The sequence below is a fragment of the Nymphaea colorata genome, chromosome 8 (genome assembly GCF_008831285.2).
Source record: "Nymphaea colorata isolate Beijing-Zhang1983 chromosome 8, ASM883128v2, whole genome shotgun sequence".
Taxonomy (NCBI): domain Eukaryota; kingdom Viridiplantae; phylum Streptophyta; class Magnoliopsida; order Nymphaeales; family Nymphaeaceae; genus Nymphaea; species Nymphaea colorata.
Genome location: NC_045145.1, coordinates 12,062,191 through 12,070,699, shown reverse-complemented (window position 1 = coordinate 12,070,699; position 8,509 = coordinate 12,062,191). Strand labels below are relative to the sequence as shown.

The 8,509-nt window shown below is 40.7% G+C and overlaps 1 long non-coding RNA gene across 1 annotated transcript; it reads right to left on the bottom strand.

Moving 5' to 3' along the window:
* Positions 1 to 304: 304 nt before the first annotated feature.
* On the bottom strand, positions 305 to 3,980 carry LOC126410310 (uncharacterized). The gene is made up of 4 exons (XR_007574101.1): positions 2,985 to 3,980; positions 2,474 to 2,618; positions 1,791 to 1,873; positions 305 to 538 (listed from the first exon to the last, which is right to left on the bottom strand). It is a non-coding gene; the product is annotated as an uncharacterized LOC126410310 (long non-coding RNA).
* Positions 3,981 to 8,509: the final 4,529 nt, after the last annotated feature.

Genomic DNA, 8,509 nt, shown 5'->3' with positions numbered 1-8,509 from the left:
CGTCTAACAGGAAAACAAGAAACTGCTAGCGTCAACACATTTTCATGGGTAAGTTCAAGTTCATTCTTCTTTTACATTTTCTCCATAAACATCTCTTAGCTAGAAAAATAATTAACCCTTTCAATAGCTTCCAATAGAAGGATGTGCTTGGGAAGACAGAAAATGTCACACCCCGACCTTTTTAACCCTCAAACTATATATATATATATATATATATATATATATATATATATATATATATATTTTAACATAAAGCATCGAGGTGTGACTACCCAATAATTCAAAAAGACGATGAGCCAAGCAATTCAAAACAATGGGGCGAACTTTCATTGATATAACCATTTTGTTTCATACAAATTCACATCTATGTGTATAACCAAAATGCCCCAAAATCACTAACATTGATGCCTAACAAAAAGAAGACATCAATAAAACCAAAACATGACACGCCGGCACTACAAACGACAATCCCAAAACCACCCCAGTAGGACGTGAGTGAAGCCATCTGCTCAACCTGTTGCCCCGGGTCCGCCAAAACCTGAAAAGGAAAACAACTGAAGGCTCAGCCTTCGCAGTATGACAACAAACCAGGAAAATGCCAAACCCTCTCAAGTAAGGCTCAAATATACAAGCAAACATCAGAACGATCTATCATTATGTCGTGTCAGGACACGACATGCAGAGGCCACTCAATGGCTACAATAACATAATTTCAATCACATGCAAGGCATCATCAACATGTCACTTGCATTCATAAGCACAACAGTCACATGTACAACAATCCTATACATTTCAATCACATACATTTCAGTTTCATTACTATCAGTGAATTTATAGTTCATGTGGGTGCAAACACAGGCACGTGCACACCGCGGGCGGCCCACAGCCGAGAGACAACCCCCGTGGTGGCCCAGAACAGTATGGATCCATCTATCCGCTGCAGCGGTAGAGCACTCATCCATGAATGTGTAAATTCCAAGGAGAGATACTCACCCTTCCCTAGGACACCCAGGTTGGGAAGGCGGGAGCCTACGCTCCAAGCACATCACACCACAGTACCCTGGGGCCTTGCACCGCCTGCGCTCCGAACAGGTGAGACCAGTGACGAAAGCGGGACAACTCCCATACACATAGTCACATCCCACTGGCCTCTCATCTCTTATTCTTTCATTCTTATACTTATACTTGCACAAACACATTTAACTGGCTAGCTTCTGAGGTTGGTTCACTTCACGAGTGAACCCACACCTCCAATTGCCTCCACACGAGGGTTACACGTAACCACAACAGTTTTGACTAGCCGTCATAACAATATGGGTACAACTACCCACTGTGCAAACATTTGCATCACTGCCCGCGGCAATGGGTATTCAATAAACATAACATTCACATTCATCATCATAACAATCACATCTTTGAAAACTTAGCCAAACCACAGAGAGTAGTCTCAATCTGTGGTGGGCTCGTAGCTGTCCTATGCAGTTATCATTCTATGATGCTTTCTAATGCACAATTGGGGTCGAGGAGACACTCGACTCGATACCCCGCCTCATCTGTCCTAAACAGTTATCAATTCTAGCATGCACATGCAAATGCGTAACATTATCAAAACAATTACTATAAGCCTTTCAAAACAATTCATATTATATATCAATTTATGTACATGCATACCCACATTCATCCACGGAACACTCAATCAATTCACATCACAAATCCTAGGATCCCATGATCCTAGGAACACACATTCATTCACTTGCCCAGGCAGGGATTTGCCTGGAGTGTCGCCATACCTGTGGCGCGTTCACAAGAATCTTCAAAATGCCTCGAGCTTCGAATCCGGTAGCTCAAGGTCAACGGGACGTACCCGGTGTACCTGCAGACACAAACACAAGATAAGATTCCTACTTCATACCCCAACAATTCAAACAAAAACAAAACAAAGTCATTGAGGCACGTGTCATCGCCTCAAGAGGGTGTCGACGGGTAGTGTCGACCCACAAGTTCTCCAAAAGGGTCACTTCTCACTTCTAGTTGTGCCAATAGATGCCAAAACTCAAAGCCATCAATCCGTCTATCACTAACGTCTTTCTCAAAACTCCCTTTTTCTTAAATCAAGGCGTCTACCCCAAAGATACATCCAACTTATGTACGTTATCCCTATTTAACTCCAAGATGCAACCGTTCACAAAAACGCGTGCTACAAGCTCACTAAAACGGTCCTAAATCTTCCCCACAATCTCACAAACTCTACCATGTTTCCCCTAATACTTCGAAAATTAATCTACAATGCTTAAATGATCATCCAATATATGAATCTTCGCTTCCCAACATGATCGCAAGCTTTCCCCCAAAAACGAAATCACTAACATGTGTTCCAAATAATCAATTCTAAGCTCTAGCATGCTCAAACAATAATTATACACGTTCCAAAAAGAAATATATCATAAAATAGGTTCAATTTCGCCTTGCTCACCCCGATTGAAGGTCTAAACTGCTGTAATCCTCCCGACAGCCACCTCACGCGCCCAAGTGGTCCCCAAACGGCTAAAATCCTCCAATGCCTCCACTACCAAGGCCTCCTCTAACTGCTGTTACGAGGGGGAGGACAAATCCTCAAGCTGAAAACGGATCCAACAGTGATGGAATAGTGAAAAATCAGTGAGAGAAAGTGCTTGATTGGAGAAAATAGAAAACGAGGAGAAAATGGGGAGAGAGCGTGAAGCGTGGACAGAGAGGGAGGTCGAATAGAGGGAGAAGGAGGGAAAAACGAAGGGGGACTGATAGGGGAGAGGGTTCGGTCAAAAGGGGAAAAGAAGGCAGTGAGGGGAGAGGACGGGAGAGAAGAGAGAGACGGTGGAGAGTGAGGGGAGTCGTTCGGTGGAGAGGGGAGACGAGAGACCGTGGGAGAGGGAGACTAGTGACAGTGGGAGAGGGAGAAGGAGAAGAAGGAAGAAGGAAGAGTTAGGGAGAGGTTGAGGGCTTACCCAACTGCCGACACCGACGCCGCCGCTGCCGCCGCCGTTCCTTCCTCCGCCGGCTCAAGCGTCGCCACTGCTCCCTCGTCCTCTTGCTGGTCTCACACGGGCGACACGGAAGCAAGAAGGCGACGAGGAAGAAAAGGGAGACGCGAGGGAGAAGGGCCCTCGCGTCGGGCTCCTCACGAGCTTGGGTTCGGATCCGGATCTCGACCCGACCCGATGCCCCAAACGCGGCGCGCTACAGAAAGGGGGAGAGGAGATTAGGGAGTGCGCGCACCTTGCAGCAACAAAAGTTTCTGAAGCAACATCTTCAGCAGCAATGGAGGTCATGGCGACCTCCTTGGCAGCACCTTCTGATGCAGCCACGCAGGGTCGTCGTCGACGGAAGGACTAAGCGGTGGGGTGAGAGTCCACGATGAAGAAGTAAGCAGCCTTGATGGGCAAGAAAAGCATTTCCAAAATCGCCGAGGACTATTATCCCACGTCTGATGCGTTTATTCCATTTTCTCTACTTTCCCCAAGTGTTTTTCTGGGGGAGGCTAGGAAGAGAGAAGGGGGAGAGACAAGGGCGGGGGAGACTCACAAGAGAGAAGGGGAAGAGATGGGAGCAAGGGGGAGACTCCGAAGAGAGAAGAGAGAAGGGGGAGAGGTGGAGGCGAGGGGGAGACTCATAAGAGAGAAGGGGAAGAGACGGGGGTGAGGGGGACGCGAGGGCAGCTCGGGAGCTCGGGTGGGGAATGGTGTCCTGTCTACGCTGTTTGAGGGTGAGCTCGGAACAGTGTAAAACAGGAGTATTCCTGTTCAATCGTCGGTTCTGTCCATCTTGTATTATGGATTTGATAACAAAAATGATTAAATAGGCGTGTTTTGTCTCGCGTGTCTTGTTACCACCAAACGACCCTTAAGGGATTACATTGGAGTTTTTTTGGATGGCATTGGCTTGTGGTGTGAGATACCCCATGCCTGGGCAGATGGCCGAAAGTGTCGAGTGGCTAATCTAGAAGGAAAATGTCACGTATGCATCATAAATGGGAGAGGGCACCCACTGTTTCAGTTGGTGCCGGGTCGGTGGTGGTTTTCTGTTGATCGCCGGATTACGGCAACCGGCCGGAATGGCCATGGGACCTCACGGTGAGAAGGGTTGAGATGAGAGAGAGAGCGAGGGAAGAAATGGTCGGGGTTGTTGAAAAGGGGAAGCTCTTGTATCTTTTACAAAAAAAAATTCGATTCCACAACTTTTTTTTTTCAGTCTTTCGAAAGACTTGTTAAAATGAAAAATTTTTTATCCCGCCCCTTTTTCTTATGAAATAATCTCTGAAATAGACTTTTCAGGCTCTCAGCCCTTCTCTTACAAACTCTTATGAGTTAAAGGTTCTAATAATTCCAGAACAGTCTTTATTGCTAGACATGTCACTTGCTAATGTTTTATAAATTGCTGAAACAAAGTTTTATCTATATTTTCTTATAAAAGTCACCATTTACTTTCTCTTCTTATTTAAATGAAAACTCTTTCATAGGAAACTCATGATAAGCTTCCCATCGTCAAATTACTCATTAACATAAAATAAATTAATAGATAAATAAAACAAATATGGACTTGTGTCGCAAATTTATATTCTTTAGACTTACACATGATTTGATCAATGTTGTTTTACTTAGATGCATATGCATGGTTAATGCCACATTTGGAACACATTGCATAAGTATATATGTGCGTAAATATAGTGACACATGTTGAATCTAGATCTTGTCAGCATTGGGATGTGCTATTCAACTATGTGTTGTATCTAATTTCAAGATCTAAATTGTTAATATAGGAAATTGTGCATGTTAAGCTTGAAACAGGTTGTTGAAAACCATTCTCCTCATTTCATGGACTTGTAATAAGTTATTCATTTTACTAAGACGTGTTGATGCATGGGGTTAAAGAAATGACGTGAACAAATTGATATTTGAAGTAATGAATGATGTTCACATGGATTAATGCATAATCTCATAATCTGGCTTAACCATGTATGGTCCGAGCTGCTCACGGATTTGGGTGGCACAAACTCTCGGGGGACGAGGAAGGTTCAAGGGGTTGCCCTTCCGTCTGGGTGGGTCCGAACCAGTAAGTTATGCACCATCCAAGTTATTTTATTTTATTCTTTTGCAGTAGGTCTACTTGTGTTTTGGGCACACCCATTAAGGAGTGACCCGTTGCCCGTCACAAGAGTAGAAACACCACTCTAAAATGTCCTTTTGAAGGGTCGGTTCAATGGAAGAAGATAGCAACGGATTTGTGAGTCTAGTACTAGCATGTATTGTGGTTGTTATCGGTTGTTCACTTGGACACTATAATAAAGTAGTTGTGTGAAAATACTTGTGCCAGCTGAGACACCACCCCCATAGTGCCCGTGGTGTATTGAAAAGAAAAAACTCAATTGTATTTGCAAGCATGCCAATAGATAATAAGAGTGCATATGCATCTGTCAATGTCTTGTATGCAATAATTATGGTTAGTTACTCATTATCATCTATATGTGCATGTGTTGATGAATATTAATCTGTTCAATTTCTTATTATAGCTAGGTATCCTCTTATCATGTGGGTTAATTGATTGGAGTTATGCTTGACCCGATGTAAGTTGGATTATAAATACGTTAATTATAAGCCAGTGAATCAAAGGTAGTCATCATACTGAGAACTTGAAAAGCTCACACCCCAATATCTTTTTCAGGTGATTATGAATAAAGGGGAGTGATGACGTGGATATGGTACTGTCGTGACAGTCTGATGATGTCCAAGTTGGTCCTAGAGTTGTGGAAATTGGTTATTAGAAATTTGTATTTTTTTATTTTCCTTTCATATGAAGGGTCAAAGGTGTTAAATAGATTTGTTTTACTTAACTATGGTGTGGTTATAGTTGGAGTGATGTAATGATTCTAAATGTTTTAAGGGTCTTTAGACTTGAAGTTTATTTATGCATGTGAAAAAAAAGCTTAAAAATTTAAGGTCATTATAGAGAGGATGAAGGTGCCCTAGTGCTCAGAAACATGTCCGTCATATCTAGATATGGTTGATAGTGCCTAACAGTTACCGTAGTTACTTGTTTAATATCACCAATGTGCAGCTATTGTACTCATCAAGAGCGCCTACCTTTCCAACTTTGCTAGCCTCTTTGCTGATTCTGGTCTTGGTGGGTTCTTCATTTTGGCCAACCAAGGGTGCTTCATCTTCTCCATTATTTCCCTTTTTTACATCATGTTGAGAAAGCAACTTGAGCAAAAATGCACGCGAATAGACGAAAGAAAAATCTCACCAACTTACTGATAGAGATGTCTTCCTAGCCAATGTTGTTGGTTGTGATCAAGTGACGCAAGACATTGAGCCTATTATGAGGCAAGTTAGAAGCCTTGTGGCTATGAATAACAATGTTTCATGGCATTCACTAGATACTTTCTTGATTGCTATTGGTATGTTCCTCTGACTACTAATGTGTTCTACAGCTTTGGTCTAATAAGGTTATAGGGAAACCCCAACATAGAGGTTGCAATGATCTGAAATCGCATGGTGGGGATCGAAGGCATAATCATGATGATTCAAATTCAAAATGTCAGGGCATAATTACTCTTTAATATTTATCATATCAAGCATTTTTCTTAGAGGTGTACACTTCATGCCTTGAAACATATGTCTCAGAGCATCTTTTGAGAAACATGCCTCGAAGTGCAACTTGCTCAAAGCCTACTTCATCAAGATGAAGCACATGTACCATTGTTAGCCGCGTATCATGTCTAAATTGTATGCCTCAACCACACCTTTTTCTTTATTGAACTACTAAAAAAACATTGCCCCTTTAACCACTTTTTCCACTCTTGAAGACAACATCACATGATACCAATCCCCTCTATATACTCTCTCTCTCTTTCTCTCTCTCTCTATATATATATATACACACACACACACACATATATATATCTATATATATATATGTATGTATGTATAGCTGGAGTTGAATGTGAAGATGGCAAACAAAGTACATATCTTGCTCCTGGAAAATCACTAGGCGTATGAGGAGTCTTGGTGGGTAAACTTTGATGGATTCTAGACATTGGAACTCCTAGAGAAGCCTTGTCCAGCTTTTAGTGTTCTTTCCCTTATTTTTTCCCCTAAATTTCTTATTGTTTTCCTTCCCCTTTCAGTCCACTTTGTTGCTGATTTGCCTATTCAAATGGATTTGTGAGTGACCACTTATATTCTTATTCTAATTTTCATTTTGCTTTCTTTTGGAGCTAGAAAATTTTCTTCTTATTGAAAAATACATGTTTTCTTGCTTAGATTGTGGTTTGCAATAATGGTTCTTTTCTATTATTTAGTCTTGCGCTTGTAATATGCCATTTCTTTTGTTTCTTGAATATTTGCTTGTCTAGTCTGTTAGGTTTTCTATTTTTTTTTTTTTCATAATGCAAGAAGATAGGTGGCTGGATATGTTGTTTGGAGTTGCCATGTTTAGATATCAACTTACAGTACGCAAGAAAATGGACATGTTGTGATCTCCTAGTATGACAACATATTGATTTTTTTTCTTTCTTTTTGGAGGAAGGATGTTGGTAGACAAGGAGACTGAAGTCATTTAAACTAAAATTATTTCTAATTATAGGGTTCTTATGATTATTATCTAGTGGAATTGAAGGTGGAAATGAATTTTGTGAGGATGAAAAATAGATTATAGCAAACTTGTGCTACTATGGAAAGTTCTATTTTGTGGATGGAGATTGGCATATTACTTGTTCAACTAATGCTAAATATATATACATGTAACAAAACTAGGGGTTTATTGTAGGTATGTGGCCTTTAAGTTTGACTAGATATTGCTTAGCATCTTCTTATATAAATTAATAGAACCTTGTTCACCTCTTTCCAAGTAAAGAATCTAAACTTTTGAGAGGATGCCTATAATGGGTCATGCAAAGACTTGGAATATGATGACTTAAAATTTGTATCGTTGGATCTACTTTGTTGTTTTTTGTGGAACAAGTCCTCATCAGAAATTCTGTTCAAGCGCCAATACATGTATTTGCATCAATATCAATTCACATGTGATATAGCACTTGCCTAAACATGTAATGTAGTATTGAACACATTTTCCATATGTTATTGTAATTGAGTATGTAAACATTGTAGTATAATTCATTTATGTACATTATTATTTTAGTTGTTTTTTATTGAAGTTCTCATATTTTTATGAATACTATATATTGTACAATTCTGATTTTGAAGCTTGCACTTTAGAGATCGAGGCTTACAAATCATCTCATGATAGGCTTAATGTCTTGCTTCATTTTATCTCTCATAAAACAACATTTATGCCAAGGTTGGTTTCAATTGGTGGTAGTATTACAAGTGATTACAGATCTGATACTAGATGTGGAATCGGATTTGGATCACTTCCAAATGAATCAAATATGGTGGACAGTGGAATCATATCTAAAGAAGGGTACCACACAGCTTATGAAGATAAAGGTCAACTATCTAGAGAAAATTCAAGA